At 45.7% G+C, this 8,018-nt stretch overlaps 1 pseudogene; it reads right to left on the bottom strand.

The window, feature by feature from the left end:
• The window catches only part of LOC119338800, a 34,251-nt pseudogene that overhangs the window by 25,462 nt on the left and 771 nt on the right, over nucleotides 1–8,018 (bottom strand).

Genomic DNA, 8,018 nt, shown 5'->3' with positions numbered 1-8,018 from the left:
ACACTTAGGCGAGTACTGGACTGCAGCTAAGCCCCCGAGTGAGAGGCTGGCTCACCACTCGGTAGGATTTTTTCTTCAACTTAGGCGAGTACTGGACTGCGGCTAAGCCCCCAAGTGAGAGGCTGGCTCACCACTCGGTAGGAATTGTTAACACTTAGGCGAAACGGATTCGCAGCTAAGCCTCCGAGTGAGAGGCTGGCTCACCACTCGGTAGGATTTTTTAACACTTAGGCGAAACGGATTCGCAGCTAAGCCTCCGAGTGAGAGGCTGGCTCACCGCTCGGTAGGGTATTTTCTTCAACTTAGGCGAAACGGTTTCGCAGCTAAGGCACCCACTGGGGGATTTTAGAACATGCAAAAAATGAACAACAATCATTTGGAAGACTGTAAAATCATGTCTTTTGATAATCAAACTAAAAGGTACTTCTTATTACATCTCAATAGTCTAAATACTTTAAGAGTAAAAGGGGCGGAGAAGTTCCGCATTCCAAGCGCGTGGCTCATCTTTATTGTGCTCGACATTGAAAAGATGATATGCTCCATTGTGGAGCACTTTGGTGACGACGAAAGGGCCTTCCCAAGCAGGAGCGAGCTTGTGTAGTTTCTGCTGGTCCACTCGAAGAACCAAGTCTCCTTCCTGAAATGCCCGACCCCTTATGTTTCTGGCATGGAATCGACGCAGGTCTTGTTAATAAATGGTCGACCGGATCAAGGCCATCTCTCTTTCTTCTTCCAGGAGATCGACCGCATCTTGCCGAGCCTGTTCTGCTTCCTCTTCTGAGAAGAGCTCGACTCGGGGCGCATTGTGGAGTAGATCACTTGGGAGTACGGCTTCAGCTCCGTAGACAAGAAGAATGGAGTTCGCTTAGTCGACCGATTAGCAGTTGTCCTCAATCCCCAAAGTACTGATGGAAGTTCATCAACCCAGGGCCCTGTTGCATGCTTGAGTTCACGCATTAATCGGGGTTTCAGTCCTTTGAGAATCAATCCATTTGCTCTTTTAGCCTGTCCATTCGACTGTGGATGGGCGACTGAAGCATAATCGGCCCTCGTACCTTGGGAGGTACAAAAGGCTCTGAATTCGTCAGAGTCGAAGTTCGACCCGTTATCTGTGATGATGCTGTGTGGAAGACCATATCTGAATATCAATTCTCTGATGAAACTTATAGCTATACTTGCTTCAAGGTTTTTAATGGGCTTGGCTTCGATCCATTTGGTAAACTTGTCGACTGCCACCAGTACATGGGTAAATCCACTCCTGCCAGTCCTCAGAGGTCTAACCATGTCCAATCCCCAGACAGCGAAAGGCCAGACGGGTGGAATAGTCTTCAGGGCTGATGCATGCTTATGGGACATGTTGGAGTAAAACTGACAGCCCTCACATTTGTCCACTATTTCTTTTGTCATCTCGTTGGCACGAGGCCAGTAAAATCCGGCTCGGTATGCTTTGGCCACGATGGTCCGAGAGGACGCATGGTGACCACAGGTCCCCGAGTGAATATCATTGAGGATCATTCGGCCTTCTTCTGGTGTGATGCATTTCTGGCAGACTCCAGTTACACTTTCCCTGAACAACTGACCTTTTATCACGGTAAAGGCTTTAGATCGTCGGACGATCTGTCGAGCCTCTTCTTCATCCTCTAGAAGTTCTTTCCTAAGAATGTATGCAACATAGGGCGACCAAAACCTCCATGACTAAGTCAACCACGGCTGGGATTTCGACTTCAGTCGGATCTGTGGCGCTCTTAGGCTGTGGGGACTCTTCAGTGAAAGGATCTTCCTGAACTGAAGGTGAATAAATATGCTCCAAAAACACATTGCTGGGAATGGCCTCTCTCTTAGAACCTATCTTTGCCAATTCATCTGCAGCTTGATTTTTCACTCGGGGTATATGGTGAATCTCCAACCCTTCAAACTTCTTTTCCAGCTTTCTTACCGCATTGCAATAACCAGTCATGGCTGGGCTCCTAACATCCCACTCTTTCATCACTTGTTTAACCACCAAATCCGAGTCGCCGTAGACCATAGGGCGACGGACGCCGAGTGAAATGGCCATACACAACCCGTATAAAAGCACTTCATACTCAGCTTCGTTATTGGAAGAATCAAGATGAATCTAGAGAACATAACTAAGATTGTCTCTACGGGGGGATACCAACACTACACCAGCACCTGAACCATTCAGCATCTTGGAGCCATCGAAGAACATAGTCCAATGCTCTGAGTGAACTTGAGTCGGCAGTTGCTGCTCAATCCACTCGGCAAGAAAATCTGCGATTGCTTGGGACTCGATAGCTTTCTTTGCCTCAAACTTGATATCCAATGGAAGGAGTTCAATCGCCCATTTTGCCACTCGACCAGCTGCATCTCTGTTGTTCAGAATTTCAGATAATGGTGTGTCACTGACGACTGTAATGGAGTGATCAGAGAAATAATGTACAACCTTCTTCATGGTCATGTAGATTCCATAGACAAGCTTCTGATAATGTGGATATCGTTGCTTGGATGGAGTCAAAACTTCAGAGAGATAATATACTGGGTGCTGAACCTTGTAAGCCTTTCCTTCTTCTTCTCGCTCAACCGTGAGTACTGTACTGACAACTTGTCCTGTGGCTGCAATATAAAGCAGTAAAGGCTCTTTGCTGATTGGCGCGGCAAGCACCGGCTGGGTGGAAAGTAGGGTTTTGAGCTATGCAAACGCTGCAGCAGCTTCCTCACTCCACTCGAACTTATCGGATTTCTTCATCAATTGTTAAAGAGGTAAGGCCTTTTCACCGAGACGAGAAATGAATCAACTCAAGGCGGCCAAACAACCGATAAGCTTCTGAACGTCATGCACACACATAGGGCGTTTCATTCGGAGGATGGTACCAACTTTTTATGGATTGGCGTCAATTCCTTGTTTAGAAACGAGAAAATCGAGTAACTTTCCACCTGGAACTCTGAATGTGCATTTTGACTGATTAAGCTTTATATTGTACCTTCTTAGGTTGGCAAAGGTTTCTGCGAGGTCAGTCAGTAGGTCGGAACCTTTGTGAGACTTGACCACAATGTTGTCCATGTATGCTTCCACATTCCGACTGATTTGAGTGAGCAGGCACTTCTGAGTCATTCTCATGAATGTGGCTCCGGCATTTTTAAGACCAAATGGCATGGTGACATAGCAAAAGCACCCGAATGGGGTGACGAAGGCTGTTTTTATTTTATTGGGGCCATACAGTCGGATCTGATGATACCCGGAATATGCATCTAAAAAACACAAGCGCTCACAACCCATCGTCGAGTCGACAATCTGATCGATGCGGGGGATAGGGAAATGATCTTTCAGGCAGGCCCGATTGATATGCTTGAAATCAATGCACATGCGAAGTGAATTGTCCTTCTTAGGGACCATGAATACATTGGCAAGCCACTCGGAGTGGTAGATCTCACGGATGAACTCTGCTGCTAGGACCCGAGCCACTTCCCGGCCAATTGCTTTTCTCTTCTGTACGGCAGACCACCGAAGATGCTCTTTGACGGGTTTTACCTTGGAGTCGACACGCAAACGGTGCTCAGCCAGTCCTCTGGGTACACCCGACATGTCAGAAGGTTTCCATGCAAAGATGTCCCAGTTCTCACGGAGGAACTGGATGAGCGCTTCTTCCTATTTGCCGTCGAGTGTCGTTGATATATGAGTGTGCGGCATTGGGATCGGTCGGGTGAATATTAATCGGCTTCGTTTCACCAGACGACTGAAATGCAGAATCTGTGGCAGGCTTCTTAGCTCGGAGTAAATCACTCGGATCTGCATTCTTCTGATATTCTTGAAATTCAACTGCTGCCATTTGCACATCGGCAATTTTGGAACCTTTCTGGAAGCACTCCTCCGCCTTCTGCCAATTGCCAGTAACTGTGATCACACCTCTGGGGCCAGGCATCTTCAACTTGAGGTACACGTAACATGGTCAAGCCATAAAACGTGCGTAGGCAGGCCTGCCCAGAATGGCATGATAAGCACTCTGGAAATCCACAACTTCAAATGTCAATTTTTCCTTACGGTAATTCTTGTAATCACCAAAAACCACGTCAAGGGCGATCTGGCCAAGTGATTCGACTTTCTTTCTAGGGATAACGCCATGGAAACTCATGTTGCTCTTGCTAAGTTTGGACATCGGAATGCCCATCCCCTTCAAAGTTTCAGCATAAAGGATGTTCAGGCCGCTTCCACCATCCATTAGCACTTTGGTCAGTCTAGTGTCGTCGACCACTAGGTCGACCACCAACGCTTGCCTCCCAGGGGTGGCTATGCGAGGAGGGTGATCGGACTGGTCGAACGTGATGGCTGTCTAAAAACATTTAAGGTAGGTGGTCATCATAGCCGGAGCGACCATATTCACCTCTCTATTGATAACTTTCAACCGACTCTTGCTCTCAACATCAGCAAAAATCATTAGGGTGGAATTGACTTTAGGATAACCGTCGTCTTCCTCTTCGTCCTCGTCTTTGTCCGACTCTTTCTCCTTCTCACCGGGCTGTTTTTTCGGAACTGCTGGATCAGGAGTCGACATTGTCGAGTGGTATGCTTAGGGTAAATCAGATTACCCTCTTCGTCCTTCTTCGTGTGGATGTGACACGGTAAATCCAACACATCATTTCCTTCTTGATCCTTTACCTTCTTAGGGGCTAGGGCCCTTTAGGTTTTCCCTTAAACTTTCCTTGAGCCACTGCTGCAATCTCATCGGGTGCTGCGGGCTCGGCCTTACGCTTCTGTTTCCGATTTGAATTACCTCCACCGGCCTCTTGGCCATCTGGTTTACTCTTTCCGCTATGGATTCGATCCTCTTCTTCTCCGTTAGCGTACCGGGTGGCTATTTCCATCATCTGAGTTAGAGTCATATCTCCAGTCCAACCGAACTTCAGGACCAACTCTCGGTATTTGATGCCTTCCTTCAAGGAACACACTGCTTGATGCTCTGATACATTTTCAACGGTGTGATGCAAAGTGGTCCACCTCTGAATGAAATCCCTTAAAGTCTCACTCGGTTTCTGCACACAATGCTGCAACTCTGTCAACCCTGCTGTAGCGACCAGACCTCAAACAGTCTGATCTCTGTGCATCAATGTCATCCCTGGATCGGTAATGCTGACACGCATAGTACTTGAAGGGTTTATAACAGAGTAGCAATCACACACTTATTACATCAAATGTCTCAAAAGAGAACTTATTACAATAAATATGGCTTAAGGCCATCTAATAACGATAACAACGGAAGGCTTGGAAGATAAGCGAGTCCATCAACTCCAACGGCATCACTGAGTATAAGACCACAACCTAAGGCACCTTACTCGTCGTCTGAAAAGTCTGCAACATGAACGCTGCAGCCTGAAAACGGGTCAGCACATGGAATATGCTGGCAATGTAACACATAGAGAGTAATGAACAGAATAATGCTATACTACAAGCATATATGGCTGGTGGAAAGCTCTATGGTTACAGTTTTGCATAAAGCCAATTTTTCCCTACTGCAAAGGAATAAATTTTATTAAACTATCATGGTGGTTGTTAAACATTGAGAAGGTTCCTCCAACTCAATCCCAATTAAGTATCATCATTAAACCCAACAAATTAATTTAAAGTAACATGATGAGATTCACATGATAATCCAGCTACTAGATACTCAAAACGTCCATAACCGGGGACACGGCTAACCATGATTAGTTTATACACTGTGCAGAGGTTTGCGCACTTTTCCCCACAAGACTCGATCTCCTCCGCTGGATTTCTCGCACTACATGGTGTTTGAGAAATGGATGACCGAGACACAGTCTTTCAGAAGCATAAACTCCTACTCTAGGTAGACAGTTATACCTACTTTCCCCTACATCTGCTAGTCTACCTCTTCAAGTGTTCACACAACTTAATCAACTATACTAGAGCCCATAGTAGCTTGTGGCTGCACACAGAAGTTTCTAGCATGAATGATCTCATGATCCCTTTGAGACTGGGTGGCGGTCCATAGGAGAACCACACTGTACCCCGGGATTTCCAAAAATACAGGCAACACTGGGTTCCCCAGGTGCCTCACTCCACCCAGATGTGAGTTTAAGTTGCCACCTTAAGTAAACCATTAAATATCACTCTCACATCTTTCATGAATACACTCACCCAATCCACGTCTACTAGCATAGCATGGCAATAAAAGCAAACATAGAAGTAATTCCCAAAGGTTTGATAATAAAACAGGTAATAGGTACTACCTCATCTACTCCCCAAACCCCACATATTAATCACATCCAAACCATGCAATTGTTTGAGGATTGATCTAATGCAATAAAACTGGGTAGTAAAGAGATATGATCAAAGTGTTACTTGCCTTGCTGATGATCCATGAAACCTAGAGACTCGTAGTAGCAAGCGGTGTTGTGATAGCCTGATTTTTGGCCCTTTCTTTTTCTTTTGTTTTTCCGAGGTTTTTGCCTGAGTTTTCTTTTTCCGTGGCTTTGTGGTCTGGAAACTGAAGGAGATGCCCTCTCCTTTGCTTCCAGAGTGGCTTGTCTTATCCAAATCCTTCCCTAGACCCTGTCATTTCCATCCTAGCCCAAATCCCAATATTCTTTTTATTGGGAATATTCCTTTTCTATTAAAGGAATAACTCAAATTGCCCTAGGTTGTGAAGCAACCTATATTTCCCTCACTCCAAAAATTCCCAAATAATTCTCATAAATTGTTTGGGCCATATCTTGCTCAAATATGGCAAAACTTTTCATTGCCTTGTTCAAAAAAAATTCCCCAATAATTATTCTTCATTTCTGTCCAGTGTGGTTTTCTGTGAAGGAAGTGCCACCTATCTTTTCTTGATTTCTCCCCAACTCCTTGGGCATGCTTATATGTCCAAATAATTGCCTCATGCACAAGTTCAAATTTATTTGCCTAGCCAATCTTCCCCAGTGAATTTTCAAAGTTTCTGTTAGACATAAGGCTTTGTAAAGGAAGTACTAGCTAGGAGTATCAAAATGAGTTGAACTTTTGCACACTACTTAATGTGCTCATATTAACCCATTCCACCCATTTGCAGCCCAGTCCAATTATCTATGTGAGAACAGGAGCAAATCTTTGATTCTGGCATTATTTTCAGGTTGTGAAGCAAGTATATTTTATATTGCTTCAAAAATCCTGATAAATTACCAGATCATTCTTATACCCATAAAACATACCTCCATCAATGTTGGGCATATTTCATTAAGCCATAATCCCTATAGAATTTTTGCAAGTTTCTGTCCAAAGGAGATGTTTGTGAAGCAAATACCATTTTGGCTTTGCCAAATGGAATGATACTTGATGATCATCATCATATGACCAAATGACTAATACTTGTCCAATTTGAGCCCAAGTTGACACTCCATGTGAGTGCACCATCATGATCTAGTTTCTGGACCATTTTGGTCAGTTGTGAAGCAACTGCAGTAAATCTTGATCCATTTCTCCTCAAAACCTCCAGGATCATAGTCCCTCCATAGCTAAACACCCCAGACAACTTATTTGGCCCATAGCAATTCCTTGTCGATCACGTTGAGCTGATAAAGTTTACTAGAGTAAACTTCAGAGCTCACTAACTATTTAACCAGAGCCTCTTTCACCCAGTTACCACTATAGTTACAACTTACCCAGGAGGGACTAACCCACAGACATGGTTTGGCATCACTTGTGGCACTGTGTGCACCAGCGCACGCGGTGACCACCGTTTTGGCGTGCAATGGCCGCGCCCAGAGCGTCTTCTTGCTCAGGCCCCTCCCCCTCTAGCTATCTTCGCGCTCGTGAGCATGTCCCTTGGCTCCCTCTCTTCGTCTCCGTTCTCCTGGACCCCTCTCCCCCTCCGTCCTCTTCCTCACCGATGCTCGCAAACGAGCGCCCACGAGAGCACAGTGCATTGGCCGTCGTCTTCCTCCTCGGCCGCATCCTCTCTGCGCTCCTTTGGCCTCCTTATCCCCGTGAGAGCTCTCCCCTATGCCCCCCAGTTGTTTGCCCCCGAGACCAT

Source organism: Triticum dicoccoides, chromosome 7B, assembly GCF_002162155.2.
Source record: "Triticum dicoccoides isolate Atlit2015 ecotype Zavitan chromosome 7B, WEW_v2.0, whole genome shotgun sequence".
Taxonomy (NCBI): domain Eukaryota; kingdom Viridiplantae; phylum Streptophyta; class Magnoliopsida; order Poales; family Poaceae; genus Triticum; species Triticum dicoccoides.
Note: the sequence above shows the minus strand (reverse complement) of the source record. Positions and strands in the feature narration are given on the sequence as shown.